This window comes from Rattus norvegicus, chromosome 19 (assembly GCF_021556685.1).
Source record: "Rattus norvegicus strain SHRSP/BbbUtx chromosome 19, alternate assembly SHRSP_T2T, whole genome shotgun sequence".
Taxonomy (NCBI): domain Eukaryota; kingdom Metazoa; phylum Chordata; class Mammalia; order Rodentia; family Muridae; genus Rattus; species Rattus norvegicus.
Genome location: NC_141552.1, coordinates 59,970,244 through 59,986,988, shown reverse-complemented (window position 1 = coordinate 59,986,988; position 16,745 = coordinate 59,970,244). Strand labels below are relative to the sequence as shown.

Sequence of the window (16,745 nt, the reverse complement as noted above, 5' to 3'; positions counted from 1 at the left end):
CTTCTGCAGGAGGCTAGGAGGAGGCCCTGGATCACACTAGTCAGTCTTGAGCATCCATCTATCTATCTATCTATCTATCTATCTATCTATCTATCTATCTATCTATCTATATCACTGGCTAGTTTTGTGTGTCAAAACACAAAGCTAGAGTTATCACTCTAGAGTTGACACAAGCTGGAGTTATCACAGAAAAAGAAGCCTCAGTTGTGGAAATGCCTCCATGAGACCCAACTGTGAAACATTTTCTCAATTAGTGATCCAGGGGGAGGACCCAGCCCATTGTGGGTGGTGCTGTCCCTGGGCTGGTGGTCCTGGGTTCTATAAGAGAGCAAGCTGAGCAAGCCAGGGGAAGCAAGTAAGAAACATCCCTCCATGGCCTCTGCATCAGCTCCTGCTTCCTGGTCTGCTTGAGTTCCAGTCCTGACTTTCTTTGGTGATGCACAGCGATGTGGAAGAGTAAGCTGAATGAACCCTTTCCTCCCCAACTTGCTTCTTGGTTGTGATGTTTGTTCAGGAATAGGCCTGGCCTCCACACTACCTCTAACAAGGCCACACCTCTTTAAGTAAGGCCACACCTCCTAACTGTGACACTTCTCATGGGCTTACCACATTCAAACCATCACAGTGGGCAAACAGGTTTCCTTAGTAATAATGCTCCTTAGCTGGCAACTGGTTGTGAGGCCTCTTTCCAGTCAGCTACACCCTTAGCCTACTGGGGTGCTTGCAAGTGTTTCTTAATTGACTGCTGGTCTCCAAACAGTTGAATGAGACCTGGATGACCCAGCTTCCAGTTGGGACCCGTAGCCGGACTTTGAGCCCGCTGCTCCGAAGGTAGTGAAGAAGGCACCTCCCACCCCCTGCCACGTGAAGACCCGAATACCGGAACTGGCTGCACTTGAAAAACTCACAAGATTGACTCTGCAGCTTCCAAAACATTCTTTTCTCCTTTGCTGAGCCAAGTTTCTGATCTGCTAGCAGTTTACTCCTCGTGACCTAGAAGCGGCCAATGCCCCAGGGAAGGAGGCTGTCTAAACTTCCTTCTGTTTACTGACCTCCCACTTCCTCCCATCACAGCTGAGAGCCTGCCTCTTCCCAGGAGCCTTCCTGCACTAGGCTCCAGCAGGTTTCTGGACAGAACTTCAGCTTGGCAGATGCTAGGCCTGAGCTGGAGCACCGCCAAGCCAATGGTAGCTATGAATGTTGGCACGAAGCTTAAATCCACACTAGACTCCCTCCCGCAGTCCCCGCCCCTCCCTGCCCCCTGCAGTGGGCCTAAGTTAGCCTTCTCCTCATGGCTCTGGCCAAGGCAAATGTGTAGGGGATTCGTGGTCAATGCTGTGCAGACATCTGGGATTTGAGCACGGAACACTCAGCGCTGTGGACATGGACTGTGAATCAGTGTCGACTGGAATCCAGGTTCATTTTGCACATAGGTTTGTCTGATCCATCATTGTGTGTGCTCTGGCTCCCTCTTTCTTCGTGTTTGAAGGAAAGTGAGTGCCTGTCTGACGGCCCAGACTGGGGTGCGAGTTGGGCCAAGAGCTCCCTCTTAGATACACACCGCAGCGACCACATGGTTCTGGAAGCTACATGAAACTTTGGCTCACCTTCTCGAATGCCGTTGTCATTCATTTGCGACAAAAGTATGTAGACCTACTGTGCCCTGGGGACCCCGATGGATGTGGAGGGGGTAATGCATCTGCTTTTGTTATCCTCGGGGATCTTCAAGGGTCAGTAACGAGTAACGCTTTGTGGATGCGATAGGAATGGAATACAGCGGAGAAACTCCCAGTGCAGACCTGGGAGTCCAGGGTAAGTTTCAGAAGACTTGCCGTGTAAGCAGAGCCTGCAAGATGCTGACACAGGTAGGGAGGGTCAGAAGATGCTGGCACTGACAATCACCTTGAGCCACTATGTATATTTGTCATCAAGGCATAGTAAGGTCCTGACCTATGTGTAGATGACACCGGATGCAAGGAAAGGAGGAAAGACATTGGCTCATCAGCCTTTTCTTTTCTCTTTTCTCTTCCCCCCCCCCCCCATTATGCCATCTCCTCATCAGCACACTCTTAGAATAGGATTCCAGGGATGGGCTGTGGCTCAGTTGATAAAGCACTTGCCTAGCATGCACAAAGCCCTGAGTTCAATCCCTGGCATCCCATAAAACCATTCAAAGTGCCTTGTAGTCTCAGAACTTGGGAAGCAGAGGCAGGAGGATTAGAATTTCAAGAATCTCAACTATGCAGGGGGTTTGAGGCCAGGCTGGAATACTTGAGAGTCTAGTGGGGAGAGGAATTCCAATTCATTTCATCGATATCACTATGCCTGAGTAAGAGTTTGCACTTTGTAGAATGTAGGCTTTTGATTCTGTAGAGTCAAGACTTGTTCACTGTCCTGGTGGACAGGCTTACTGCTGCCAAGGCACAGCTCTAAATGGAACCCTCCAAGGTCAGCCTCATTCAGAAGCTGCAATTTCCAGACACCAAAATAAACTGCTTAGAGAACAAATGCCTGGGAAACCTGTGCCAATGGCTGGAGAGTTGACTCTGTGGTTACGAGTGTCCACTGCTCTTTCAGAAGACCCTGGTTTAGTTCCCCAAACAATACTGGGTGGCTAACAACCATCTATAACTCCTCCTTCAGGGGATCTGATGCTCTACTCTAGACTCCTTGTGCATCTTTACTCATGTGGCATGAGTATACATTCATACACACACACATACACACACATACACAAACATGGACATGGACACACAAACATACACACATATACATACACATACATACATACATAGACACATACACACACATATACACACATACACAAACACACATGTATACACAAACACGGACACACACACATACACACATATACATACACAGACACACACATATACACATACATAGACACACTCATATACACACTTATACATACACATACATGCATATACACAGACAGACATATGCAGACACACACAGATATGCAAATACAAAAATCACAAAAACACATATACACATAGACACACACAGACATGCACACACACATATACACACAGACAGACACACAGACATACACACACACAAACACTCACAAAAATCACAAAAACACATACACACATAGACACACACAGACATGCACACACACACATATACACACAGACAGACACACATAGACATACACACACAAACACTCACAAAAATCACAAAAACACATACACACATAGACACACACAGACATGCACACACACATATACACACAGATAGACACACATAGACATACACACACAAACCTGTGTCAAGGGCAGGCAGACAGGGAAAACACTAATTTATGTACATGCAAACAGAGAAGCCTGAGACTTGGGAAAGTTTAGTGACACTTCTGTTATGGCAGGAGAATTATGTAGGCAATGTCTTCCTGTCATCTACCAGGAGCTAAGGGCTTACTGAGTGACCTCACAGCCACATGCTGGCATAGGAAATATTAGATTAAAGAACTTGTCTCGTGCCCGAAGATGAAAAAGCAGGGGAAAGGTCACAGGGCACCTCACATTGGCCCTTGGAGCTCCTAGCCATGTCTTGGCCTCCTTGGTTCCTTGGTGCTCATTGTCCCCTCACATGAAGAATTGAGCTAACCTAAATCTCATGTCTGATTCTTCAGGGAGAGGACAGGGCTGGGGACTCAGAGTGCAGTGCACTGGAGAGAGAGAGAGAGAGAGAGAGAGAGAGAGAGAGAGAGAGAGAGAGAGAGAGAGAGAGAGAGATGTGGGAACTGGGGTGTCACAGCCGCCCTATCTGGGGAAAAATGCTCAGCCATGCCCATCAGGACTTTTCTAGAAAGCAGGTCCAGGGAGACCTGGGGATCAGGGAGGAAGGGAAGGAGGAGGGGAGATGGGAGGAAACAGCCTGGCTTCAGAGAGTGCACTCCTAATCCTTAAGCAAATCCTAAGAGGAAGGAGGGGACACATATCCTGGCAGGGAATTCTGCCTCCCCATCCCCTTTCTTTGCAGCAAACACAGCAGTATCAGATGGGGAGTGCCTGCAGACTTGATACACGTGTATAGAATGTCAGATGGTAATTTTTCAACTCTTGTAAGCGATAAGAAATGGCAGGACCTAGACCTGCTTGGTGCGGCTTTGGACCAGCTTTGGAACTTGCCTCATCTGACCATGACACATTGACCTTTCTTTGTAAAAGATGCCATGCTCCCACAGTGCAGGGGATAGTGTCTGGGTTTGTGTACCTATCTGTGTGTACCTCACTGGCATATCCCTGTGTGTTGGCTTGTGTGCAGGCACCTGGGTTCTTTTCAGTGTTGGTAGAACACAATGTCCTAGTTGCTTTGGAGGTCGCATTCCTGTCCTGTCACAGCTGTGGATAAGGAGGTGCAGCAGCTGTGACCTGACCAGTGGCTTTGATCTCTGAGGATGGAGAGGCTGTCCTGCCCCTGGGTCCTTCAGTATGGACTGTGTCTCTTCAGAGAGCGTGTGGAAGACAGTGCTGAGGGAAGGTCTCCTTCAGGCACATTAAGAAAGCCTTGTTAGGAAGAGCATCCCTTAACTTGGGGAGTTGCTTTAGGAATCTTGTTTTTCACCATCTGCTTCCCGTTGCTGGAGATCTTTCCAGAGAAGGTAGCCACCAGGACACAATGGTGCCTCTCTCAACATTCTAGGAGAATCCTATATTGGCTTTATTTACTTATTTTTATTGATTGGTTGGATTGTTTTTAGGGTGCTAGGGATGGATCCCCTGGACCTCATGCATATGACTCAGCAAACTACCATTGATTTGTAGCACGGCCTCTGTGATAGTTTTATGTAGCAGATTGTTGGCACCCCAAGTCGGTGCTGGGGAGCAGTATCCGTCACAAGTTCTCCAAAGGAACGGAATCCATAGAATGACTATGGATTAAATTGAGGACATTTTTAGATTGTATGGCACAGTACAGTGTGGGAAGTTCAACAATGCTGTCTCACACTGGAGAAGCCAAGAAGACACTTGTGGCTCAGTCCCTGAGGCTGGATGTCTCCTCAGTCCCCATTGGGCATTGAAAGCCTGGGGGATTCCTGAAGAGCCGCTGGCCTTCTGGCTATGTTAGAAGCCAGACGAAGGGGATGCATCTGCAACAGGATGGTGAGCTTGTCATAACAGTGAAGGTGAGGGGCTGGGGAGACGGCTTAATGGTTAAGAGCATTCTGCTCTCACAAAGGACCCGGGTCTCATTCCCAGCACCTACATGGGAGCGCATAACTATCTATAATTCCAGTTCCAAGGGGATCTCGTATTCTGGACTTCAAGGGCAACAGGGTTCCAGACACACATGTGGAGCACAGACACACAGAGGGGCAAAACACCAATGCATATAAAATAAAATAAACTGAAATAGATAAATCTCAAAGCAACAACAGCAATGAAGGTAAAGAGGCAAAAAAAAAAAAAAAAAAAAAAAAAAAAAAAAAGCAAAGTTTCCCTCTTCTGTTTTCCCTTATAGCTGAGCCTCCACAGAGAGACGCCATCCATATTTAGGGCGGATCTTCTGCCTTCTAATAATCTAAATAAGAAAATTCCCGGGGTTGGGGATTTAGCTCAGTGGTAGAGCGCTTGCCTAGGAAGCACAAGGCCCTGGGTTCGGTCCTCAGCTGGGGGGGGGGGGTAGGGAACTAGGGGTTGGGGATTTAGCTCAGTGGTAGAGCACTTACCTAAGAAGTGCAAGGCCCTGGGTTCGATCCCCAGCTCCGAAAAAAAGAACCAAAAAAAAAAAAAAAAAAAAGAAAATTCCCCAAAGGAGTGCCCAGGCTCGCCTTTTGGGTGGTTCCACGTGCAGTAACATGGACGACCGGAATTAATCATCATGATTAATCAAATCATCATCTGTCCTGTGTTCTACGACTCTTGCAGGGCAAGCGAGACTGCACCACAGGGCGACATTTGGCCAGAGGCGTGCCTCGTGGGAACGTGCACAGTCCCATTTCTATGCCGTGTTCTAGGGCACCTTCAGGGAAGGCGCCACTCGTTCCTTAACCGACGGCATGGAATCATTTGAGAAATCCAGGAGGCAAGGAAGAGGCTGGATGGCACATTTGTGTTCTGGAAGAATCCACAGAGGGCAGAGGCGCTGTTGAATTATTGATACGATCGTAATGAGCTGTGATTAGTTCTTATAGGAGAGGAGCACGAGGGAATCTTGGTGGCCTGATAGTGGGTAGAATCCAGTCAATGGATTTTGGCTCTCTCTTCTGTAAACTGAAGTTCTCAGAAGCAAAAAAATGAACAGGCCTCTGTTGAGGGTGTGAGTTCTACAAAGACAACTGATGAGAACTTCCTGATTGTGGAGAGTTGGAATGGTGCAGCTCCAGAGCCAAGTTATCTGGGGCCATCTTTAGAATGACTGTAAAGGAGGCATAAGTTTTTAGCTTTTTAGAATTATTTTCTGATGGAGAATTTCACACATGTATGCTTTGATCAAGTAAGTCTATCTTTCCTCCCCCTTCATCACTACTATTACCGCCACATTTCACGTGTTCTCCGTTTTTTTTTGTAAACCTATGGAATCTACTTAGTGCTTTCGATATGTGCGCGAATGTGGGTCCATCTACTGGAGCATGGGTAGCCTCTCCGCACCCCCCAAAATATTGGGTCTTCCTGTTCAAGTAGCTATCAGTTGCCATTAGCTCCTCGGCTAGGGGCGGGACTTCCTGATGTTCTCCTCTTCCATTAGCTCCTCGGCTAGGGGCGGGACTTCCTGATGTTCTCTTCTGTGCTGGGATTTTGTCTGGTTCGATCTTACGCAGGCTGTCACAACTGCCATCAGTTCATGTGGACAATGACCCCACTGCAGTCAGACATCACTTTGTTTCTCTGGAGTCGCCTTCCACCTCTGTCTCCTCCCTCTTCTTCAGTGATCCCTGGGAGGAGCACTCTGTATTGTCTTATTTTGTGCTCTGACCAGTTGTGGGTCTGCGTTAACCCCCCTCTACTGCGAGAAGAAACATCTCTGTTGATCTAATGCTGTGCCTACTTAGTAGAGTTTTAGCTTTAAACGTGGATGGATTTGTTTTCTTTGGAGGAAAGAGCTCGTGCAAAATGGGAATGATAGCTAAGCAGATGGAGCTTGTTTCCTGTATTTCACAAACAAACCCACAGCCAGAGGGACCTTGCATTCCTCCGTCTTTATCCTGACACCTAAACTATTTTCCCTGCATCATTGTCTTAGTCAGGGTTTCTTTTGCTGCAACATAACCGAAAAGGAGATTGGGGAGGAAAAGGTTTATTGAACTTACACTTCCACATCATACCTCATCATCAAAGGAAGTCAGGATAGAAATGTAAACAGGACGGGACCCTGGAGGCAGGAGCTGATGCAGAGCCCATGGAGGGATGCTGCTTACTGACTTGCTCCTCATGGCTTGCCCAGTCTGCTTTATTATACAATCCAGGACCACCAGCCCAGGGATGGCACCACCCACAATGGTCTGGCCCTCCCATATTGATCACTAATTAAGAAAATGCCCTACATCCAGATTTTATAGAGACATTTTCCAAGTTGAGGTTCCTTCCTTTCAAATATTTATAGCTTGTATCAAGTTGATGTAAAACTAGCCAGACAATCTTCTATATCCATTGTCTCTTATCTGCTGAACTCCTATTCACCTTGGGAGAGCCTGTTTTTTACTATAAATTACATCTTTCTATTTTCTATGTATCTGTGATCTATCTATCTATCTATCTATCTATCATCTATCTATCTATCGTCTATCTATCTAGTATATATGCATGTATGTATCTATCATCTATCAATTATCTATTATCAATTTATGCATCTATTATCTTATCTATCAATAATATCTATCACTCTACATCTACATGTTATCTATCATCTATCTATCCATCAATCATCTATCATCTATCATTTATCTTGTGTATATCTCCATATGTGTGTGAAGATCAGAGGACAACTTGGGGGAATTCTGTTTTTTTCCTTCCACTGTGTAAGTCCTCAGGATCAAACTTGATCATCAGGCTTAGCAGCAAACTTCTGAACCCACTGAATCATCCTCTCTGGCTAAGAACCTGGTTTCTTACTGTTTTGCTACATCATGTTGGTGTCTATTAGAAAAAAAAATATGTTGTTCCTTTCCTAGTTTGACTAGTTCTCTCTTGGATTCAAGGCATGAAGAGTTTCTGATTGCTAGTGAAAATGTCTTTCTTGGAAACACCCTCTTCTGAGGAGAGATGATGGCTCAGTGGTTTGCTGCTCTTGCAGAGAACCTGAGTTTGGTTTCTAGAGATCACATCAGACAGCTCCAAGCAACCTGTGATTCTAACACAACACACACACACACACACACACACACACACACACACACACACACACACACACAGAGAGAGAGAGAGAGAGAGAGAGAGAGAGAGAGAGAGAGAGAGATGATGCCCTCTCTGGCTTCCAAGGACACTGCACTACACTTGGTACTTACACACACACACACACACACACACACACACACACACACACACACACACACAAATAAAAGATAATGGTTTAAAATGTCCTTGGAAATTGGCCATAATCTCTGAGGAATTTCTTGTGCTTAAAGATGGTGTGTATGAACAAGCCACTCTTGAGGGGGGTGCCTAATTGTTAAAGGAGGAACCGGCTTAAAGGAACTACATCTTGTGTGTACTGTGCTTGGGAGTGTTTGCACAGTCCCGTTTGCAACTGGAGAGAATTTGTGATAGAGAATAAGAACCTTTGCCCCCACCGTATGGGGGAAGGAGGATAGACCAATGGCAGTGCTATTCAGAACTTCATGCAGACGTTATTCTAGGTCATGCAATTTGTCTGTCCCCTGATGCTTCAGTCTACCTGGTACTCAGGAGCACAGAGCCCCTTTAAACCTCTTTTTGCTCCTTTGTTAACTTCTCCTTATGAACCCCAATTCTACCCATCTCCCCATCCCTTTGTATTTGTCCTCCATCCTTGCAACCTTACTCCCCAAAAGTGATTAAGATAACAAAATCTTGTGACAAGCTGTAGTGTGTCACAGTGTGTCCCACAGTATACCCTTTTGTCCACACATCTTTACTTTCAAATGTTCATTGCGATGGGTCAATGGTCTGTTTCAAGGCTTCTGCTAAACTACCAATACTGGGTCCTCACCAGGACTCCTCTCAGATAGCCTGTTGTTGCCCTGTGTCATGGAGAAACTACAGTTCTGGATCTGTAGGTGAAGGTCCTTCATGTGCTCCAGCAGATCATAGATGGGGTAGATGTTGGGGTGGCCCAGCTCAGAGCCCGGATCTGGGAGGTAGCTTAGTTGGTCAGCCCACCAACTTTCCTGCACCCACACCACCAGGGACAGCTTTCAGACACTGTCCCAGCTAACTCGCCCAAGGCTGCAGCCAGCGAGTGGACAGGTCAGCTCTCTTGCTTTCATGGCCTTGGGCTGGCTCACCTGCCACTTTGCCACCACAGCCAGCTCTGCTGTGCTGCCCAGGTGAAGTGCAGGGCCTGTTCATCCCATGAGGTGTTGGGGCCAGCTCTCCAGTTCTTATGACCTTGGGGTCAGCTCTCTTGCCTGCTGCAGGCAGTGAGGGGTCAGTAGGGAGGGCATCCCACCCCATGGCAGACTAGGGGTGAGGCCAGCTCTTCCAGGGTCACACTCTAGGGAATGGCTTCCCTGCTTCCCTGCTCTTCCACCTCTCCCTTTCCCTGTAAGGTCAGCTCTGTTGTGCTGCCTAGGCAAGGGGTGGGGCCAGCCTTCGCAGTGCCTCTGGTGGTAGAGCCTGAGACATCAACACTGACCTTGGCTAACAGGACCACAGACATAGACAGCACTCCCAGCAGCATGGAACTAATGTCCCTGTGACCTCAGGTAGCAGCTCAGGCCTCTCAGATAGGTTATCATGTCTGCCTGAAGTAGCACAGCCCTCAGATATCCACATCGTCCCTGGTCGTAGCCCAGACTATGAACATCTGCTTGGCCTTTGGTGGTAATTCCGGCCACAGACATTGACTCAAACCTCAGCTACAGCAGAACCATGGATGCCGATAAAACCCTTGGCTGCAGCCCAGGGCAGGACCTCACCATGACCTCCTTATATCTGCCTGTTGCTCACTGATGACAAGTTTCCAGTTCTACCTTTCTCCACACCATATGAACCTCTGGCTTTATGTTCTCTCCCATCTCTTCACTGAGCGCCCCATCTCTCACATCTCTGGATGGCACACTCGTTCACTGTAGCGGCGCCCTCGGAAGGTGCTTGGGTGTCCTTCTTGACTTAAATCTCCAAAGCACTTTTTTCCCCCATCTTTATTAACTTGAGTATTTATTTACATTTCAATTGTTATTCCCCTTCCTGGTTTCCGGGCCAACATCCCCCTAGCCCCTCCCCCTCCCCTTCTATATGGGCTTCCCTTCCCCATCCTCCCCCTATTACCGCCCTCCCCCCAACAATCACGTTCACTGGGGGTTCAGTCTTGGCAGGACCAAGGGCTTCCCCTTCCACTGGTGCTCTTACTAGGATATTCATTGCTACCTATGCAGTTGGAGCCCAGGGTCAGTCCATGTATAGTCTTTGGGGAGTGGCTTAGTCCCTGGAAGCTCTGGTTGGTTGGCATTATTGTTCATATGGGGTCTCAAGCCCCTTCAAGCTCTTCCAGTCCTTTCTCTGATTCCTTCAATGGGGGGTCCCGTTCTCAGTTCAGTGGTTTGCTGCTGGCATTCGCCTATGTATTTGCTGTATTCTGGTTGTGTCTCTCAGGAGAGATCTACATCCGGTTTCTGTCGGCCTGCACTTCTTTGCTTCATCCATCTTGTCTAATTGGGTGGCTGTATATGTATGGGCCACATGTGGGGCAGGCTCTGAATGGGTGTTCCTTCTGCCTCTGTTTTAATCTTTGCCTCTCTATTCCCTGCCAAGGGTATTCTTGTTCTCCTTTTAAAGAAGGAGTGAAGCATTTGCATTTTGATCATCCATCTTAAGTTTCAAATGTTCTGTGCATCTAGGGTAATTCAAGCATTTGGGCTAATAGGCACTTATCAATGAGTGCATACCATGTGTGTTTTTCTGTGATTGGGTTACCTCACACAGAATGATATTTTCCAGTTCCCTCCATTTGACTATGAATTTCATAAAGTCATTGTTTTTGATAGCTGAGTAATATTCCATTGTGTAGATGTACCACATTTTCTGTATCCATTCCTCTGTTGAAGGGCATCTGGCTATTATAAATAAGGCTGCTATGAACATAGTGGAGCACGTGTCCTTTTTATATGTTGGGGCATCTTTTGGGTATATGCCCAAGAGAGGTATAGCTGGGTCCTCAGGTAGTTCAATGTCCAATTTTCTGAGGAACCTCCAGACTGATTTCCAGAATGGTTGTACCAGTCTGCAATCCCACCAACAATGGAGGAGTGTTGCTCTTTCTCCACATCCTCACCAGCATTTGCTGTCACCTGAGTTTTTGATCTTAGCCATTCTCACTGGTGTGAGGTGAAATCTCAGGGTTGTTTTGACTTGCATTTCCCTTATGACTAAAGATGTTGAACATTTCTTTAGGTGTTTCTCAGCCATTCAGCATTCCTCAGCTGTGAATTCTTTGTTTAGCTCTGAACTCTATTTTTTAATAGGGTTATTTGTCTCCCTGAGGTCTAACTTCTTGAGTTCTTTGTATATTTTGGATATAAGGCCTCTATCTGTTGTAGGATTGGTAAAGATCTTTTCCCAATCTGTTGGTTGCCATTTTGTCCTAACCACAGTGTCCTTTGCCTTACAGAAGCTTTGCAGTTTTATGAGATCCCATTTGTCGATTCTTGATCTTAGAACATAAGCCATTGTTGTTTTGTTCAGGAAATTTTCTCCAGTGCCCATGTGTTCGAGATGCTTCCCCACTTTTTCTTCTATTAGTTTGAGTGTATCTGGTTTGATGTGGAGGTTCTTGATCCACTTGGACTTAAGCTTTGTACAGGGTGATAAGCATGGATCGATCTACATTCTTCTACATGTTGACCTTCAGTTGAACCAGCATCATTTGCTGAGAATGCTATCTTTTTTCCATTGGATGGTTTTGGCTCCTTTGTCAAAAATCAAGTGACCATAGGTGTGTGGGTTCATTTCTTGGTCTTCAATTATATTCCATTGGTCTATCTGTCTGTCTCTGTACCAATACCATGCATTTTTTATCACTATTGCTCTGTAGTACTGCTTGAGTTCAGGGATAGTGATTCCCCCTAAAGTCCTTTTATTGTTGAGAATAGTTTTAGCTATCCTGGGTTTTTTGTTATTCCAGATGAATTTGCAAATTGTTCTGTCTAACTCTTTGAAGAATTGGATTGGTATTTTGATGGGGATTGCATTGAATCTGTAGATCGCTTTTGGTAAAATGGCCATTTTTACTATATTAATCCTGCCAATCCATGAGCATGGGAGATCTTTCCATCTTCTGAGGTCTTCAATTTCTTTCTTCAGAGTCTTGAAGTTCTTATTGTACAGCTCTTTCACTTGCTTGGTTAAAGTCACACCAAGGTACTTTATATTATTTGGGACTATTATGAAGGGTGTCGTTTCCCTAATATCTTTCTCAGCTTGTTTCTCTTTTGTGTAGAGAAAGGCTACTGATTTATTTGAGTTAATTTTATACCCAGCCACTTTGCTGAAGTTGTTTATCAGCTTTAGTAGTTCTCTGGTGGAACTTTTGGGATCACTTAAATATACTATCATATCATCTGCAAATAGTGATATTTTGACTTCTTCTTTACCAATCTGTATCCCCTTGATCTCCTTTTGTTGTCTGATTACTCTGGCTAGAACTTCAAGAACTATATTGAATAAGTAGGAAGAGAGTGGGCAGCCTTGTCTAGTCCCTGATTTTAGTGGGATTGCTTCAAGTTTCTCTCCATTTAGTTTAATGTTAGCAACTGGTTTGCTGTATATGGCTTTTACTATGTTTAGGTATGGGCCTTGAATTCCTATTCTTTCCAGGACTTTTATCATGAAGGGGTGTTGAATTTTGTCAAATGCTTTCTCAGCATCTAATGAAATGATCATGTGCTTTTGTTCTTTCAGTTTGTTTATATAATGGATCACGTTGATGGTTTTCTGTATATTAAACCATCCCTGCATGCCTGGGATAAAGCCTACTTGATCATGGTGGATGATTGTTTTGATGTGCTCTTGGATTCGGTTTGCCAGAATTTTATTGAGTATTTTTATGTCAATATTCATAAGGGAAATTGGTCTGAAGTTCTCTTTCTTTGTTGGGTCTTTGTGTGGTTTAGGTATAAGAGTAATTGTGGTTTCATAGAAGGAATTCAGTAGTGCTCCATCTGTTTCAATTTTGTGGAATAGTTTGAATAGTATTGGCATGAGGTCTTCTATGAAGGTCTGATAGAATTCTGCACTAAACTCGTCTGGACCTGGGCTCTTTTTGGTTGGGAGACCTTTAATGACTGCTTTTATTTCGTTAGGAGTTATGGGGTTGTTTAAATGGTTTATCTGTTCCTGATTTAACTTCGGTACCTGGTATCTGTCTAGGAAATTGTCCATTTCCTGCAGATTTTTAAGTTTTGTTGAATATAGGCTTTTGTAGTAGGATCTGATGATTTTTTGAATTTCCTCTGATTCTGTAGTTATGTCTCCCTTTTCATTTCTGATTTTGTTAATTTGGACACACTCTCTGTGTTCTCTCGTTAGTCTGGCTAAGGATTTATCTATCTCGTTGATTTTCTCAAAGAACCAACTTTTGGTTCTGTTGATTCTTTCTATGGTCCTTTTTGTTTCTACTTGGTTGATTTCAGCTTTGAGTTTGATTATTTCCTGCCTTCTACTCCTCCTGGGTGTATTTGCTTCTTTTTGTTCTAGAGCTTTTAGGTGTGCTGTCAAGCTGGTGACATATGCTCTCTCCTGTTTCTTTCTGCAGGCACTCAGAGCTATGAGTTTTCCTCTTAGCACAGCTTTCATTGTGTCCCATAAGTTTGGGTATGTTGTACCTTCATTTTCATTAAATTCTAAAAAGTCTTTAATTTCTTTCTTTATTTCTTCCTTGACCAGGTTATCGTTGAGTAGAGCATTGTTCAACTTCCATGTATATGTGGGTGTTCTTCCCTTATTGTTATTGAAGACCAGCTTTAGCCTGTGGTGGTCTGATAGGACACATGGGATTATTTCTATCTTTCTGTATCTGTTGATGCCTGTTTTTTGACCAATTATATGGTCAATTTTGGAGAAAGTACCATGAGGTGCTGAGAAGAATGTATATCCTTTTGCTTTAGGATAGAATGTTCTATAAATATCTGTTAAGTCCATTTGGTTCATGACTTCTCTTAGTCTGTCTACGTCTCTGTTTAATTTCTGTTTCCATGATCTGTCCATTGATGAGAGTGCGGTGTTGAAATCTCCTACTATTATTGTGTGAGGTGCAAATACATGTTATTCTTAAAGACTTATTTTTAGCATCTTAAAAATGTGTTTATGTGCACGTCTCTGTGGGTCATGTGCATGTGAGTACAGTGTCCATGGTGTCCAGGAGAGAGAGCATTGGGCAGCTCACAACCACCTAGAACTCCAGATCCAGGGGAGCTGACATACTTTTCTGGTCTTCAAGAGCGCCTGGACTCACATGTATGCACACAGACTTCCAAAACAGAGCACGGTGGCTCCTGACTGTCATCCTGTGGGAAGATAATGGCCCGGGATTAACAGAGGAAGGGTTGAAGAGAGATTCAATCTGGGATACCTCAGATGAGGACGGCAGGTGTTGGTTTCCTCCCCCTTCCCAATCTGGTGCCATACACTCAGCTGTTTCACCACTGACCCTAGTCAGAATTACTACCCTGACAGGCATGGGGCTTCACTCCTTGTTTGACCTGAGTATTCAGATGAAGTCATCCAACACTGCCCTGGCCAGTTGTACCTTGCCACACAAACCTTGCCCCAGAGACTCTGGCCACTTTCCCAGGGGGCATAAATACCCTCCCCCCCAAATGAATCAGTTCTCTGAAGCTATTCCTGGGTGTGTATTCCTTGCCCAAGAGTTTATCAAAGCCCTGCATCACACCCACCCATCCCCGCTAACCTTCCTTTCCTCCAGCCCAGCCCAGCACGATGGAGAGAAGTGCACACAGAGAAGCATAATCCCAGCACTTGGGAGGTGTAGGCAGCCTGTTCAGAGGTTCAAGGCTATCTTTGACTATATCATGAGCTTGAGGCCAGGATCTGGGCAACACAGCACCCTATCACGGTGTTTGAAGTAACAGATATATCCTTAGGGAACGTGTTAGTGGCTTTCCGTTGTTGTGATAAAACACCAAGACCAAAAGGAGCTTAGAGGATGTTCTAGTTAGGGTTTCTATTCCTGTGATAAACACCAGGATGGAAAACAAACTTGGGAAGGAAAGGGTTTATTTGGCTTACTCCTCCACATCACTGTTCATCATCAAAGGAAGTCAGAACAGGAACTCAAACAGAGCAGGAACCCGGAGACGGGAGCCAACGCAGAGGCCTTGGAGGGGCTGGTGCTTACTGGTTTGCTGGAGCAGGAAGCTGAGGAAATCACATCTTCAACCACAAACAAGAAGCAGAGAGGGAGACCAGGAAGTGGGTGAGGCTATGAACTCTCATACCCTACCCATCTGACTTAACTTTCTCCAGCAAAGCTCCACCTCAGAAGGGTTCTGCAACCTCCCCAGAGAGGCTCACCAACAGGAGCCAACGGGGGACACTGCTCACTTAAACCACCGCAGTGGGATTGCTATCAATCTAGAAGTTAACCTCTATGAAGCTCAATTTTGAAAAAAAAAAAAACCATCTGTAAACCAAGACCTAAGGTAAATCTGGTCCAATTATTGGTTGGACGATCAATAGATATAGTCTCTGAAAGTTCTGGAACATCCCTCTCCTCTCCATACCCCACCTCTCTGAGAAGGAACTGTAGACACTCTCTTTGCTAGACAGGGAATTAATTTTCTGCCGAGGCTTAGACAGTTCACAGTAACGTGTAAACTTGAGAAGCCCCTTCTGTGGTGGTTAACTTAAAAAAATTTTTTTACCTTACGTGCATGGGTGTTTTATCTACATATGTGTATATTTGCCATATTTATATCTGGTGCTCCAGAGTCCAGAAGAGTGTGTCAGATCCCTTGGAGTTATGGGTGGTCATGAGCCACCATATGGGTGCTGGGAATAGAACCTTGGTCCTCTGCACGATTAGCAAGTGCTTTTGACTGCTGAACCATGTCTCTAGACCCCATGTTGTTTAATTTTGAGTGTTAACTTGATTAGATTAAGATTATACCTAGGCCATTAGTGTGTATCTATAAAGGTGTTTCCAGGGCAGATTAGCTGAGGAGGGAAAGCCCACCTAGAATGTGGTGGATACTGTCCCAGAGTGACTCCGGTCATCCCTAGTTTCTTCTCCTGATCTGACTAGCAGGTGTACATTGCTTCCACCACAGAGCCACGCACTGCCTTCCTTCCCCACCATGAAGGACCATGTCCCCTTAAACTGTGTGGGGGCAGGGATCCTCCCTCAGCAACAGGAAAATATTATTCCTGACATCTTGAACTTGCAGCCTAAGGAAACCATTCCTAGGTAATGCATTTGGAGAGGTGCTGTGTGTAAGTTTCTGTAGTAAGGAAGAAAATGAAGCTCAAAGACCATCTGCCTCTCAGAGGTTTTCAGAAAAAAGGCAGAGACCAGAGTAAAACAAAAAGCCAGGTTGCCTTTTAGCGAATAATATCTAGATGATT

General features: G+C 45.3%; 1 long non-coding RNA gene across 1 annotated transcript in view; it reads left to right on the top strand.

Annotated features, from left to right (window-relative positions):
* The first annotated feature begins 1,299 nt into the window (after positions 1–1,299).
* Positions 1,300–16,745, top strand: part of LOC147999479 (uncharacterized) — a 60,662-nt gene continuing 45,216 nt past the window's right edge. Inside the window, exon 1 of the long non-coding RNA XR_015643640.1 lies at positions 1,300–1,812. This is a non-coding gene — a long non-coding RNA (uncharacterized LOC147999479). The remainder of the gene's footprint in view (positions 1,813–16,745) is intronic.